Below are 772 nucleotides of genomic sequence, written 5' to 3'. Positions count from 1 at the left end.
TGCGGCCTCCGCCCGCCGCCGCGTCTCCTCCGGCCTCAACTTCAACCCAAAACAAAAACACTCCGCACCTGCCAGCAACAGCGCCGCTCATTGGCCAGCGCCGGGCACGGGGGGAGGCGGGGGAGCGCCAGCCCCGGCGCGAGCCCGGCCGGTGGGGAGCGCGCGCGGACCCGCCGGAGGGAGGGGGGGGCTGCAGCGGGGCAGGGCAGTGCCAACGATCCCACCCCAGAGGAAATGCACCCAGCTCGTGGGCCAGGCGCCCTGGCCCCTGCGTCCCCCCGAGCAGGGGGGAACCCCCCCCGTGGGCCTACGTCTCCCCACGTACGTGTGGGGGGGGGGGGGGCTGCGCGCCGCCGCGGGGCCCTGCAGCACCCCGCCACCTACTCTAGGGGGCCTGAACCCCCGCGCCCCACCTGCCCTAGGGCAGACCACATCCCCCTTCAGGACTCTGCATCCCCCCACCCTAGACAGACTGCACCCGTTCCCAAGCTCCTACATCCTCCCCCACCATAGGGGGGACTGCGCCCCTTCCCAAGCTCCTGCATCCCCCCCACCCTAGAGAGACTGCGCCCCTTCCCAAGCTCCTACATCCTCCCCCACCATAGGGGAGACTGCACCCCTTCCCAAGCTCCTACATCCCCCCCACCCTAGACAGACTGCACCCCGTCCCAAGCTCCTGCATCCCCCCACCCCAGAGAGACTGCACCCCTTCCCAAGCTCCTACATCCTCCCCCACCATAGGGGAGACTGCACCCCTTCCCAAGCTCCTACA

Source organism: Terrapene carolina, unplaced genomic scaffold (genome assembly GCF_002925995.2).
Source record: "Terrapene carolina triunguis isolate 2854851 unplaced genomic scaffold, T_m_triunguis-2.0 Scaffold193, whole genome shotgun sequence".
NCBI classification, from domain to species: Eukaryota; Metazoa; Chordata; order Testudines; family Emydidae; genus Terrapene; species Terrapene triunguis.
This window is presented reverse-complemented; position numbering follows the sequence as displayed.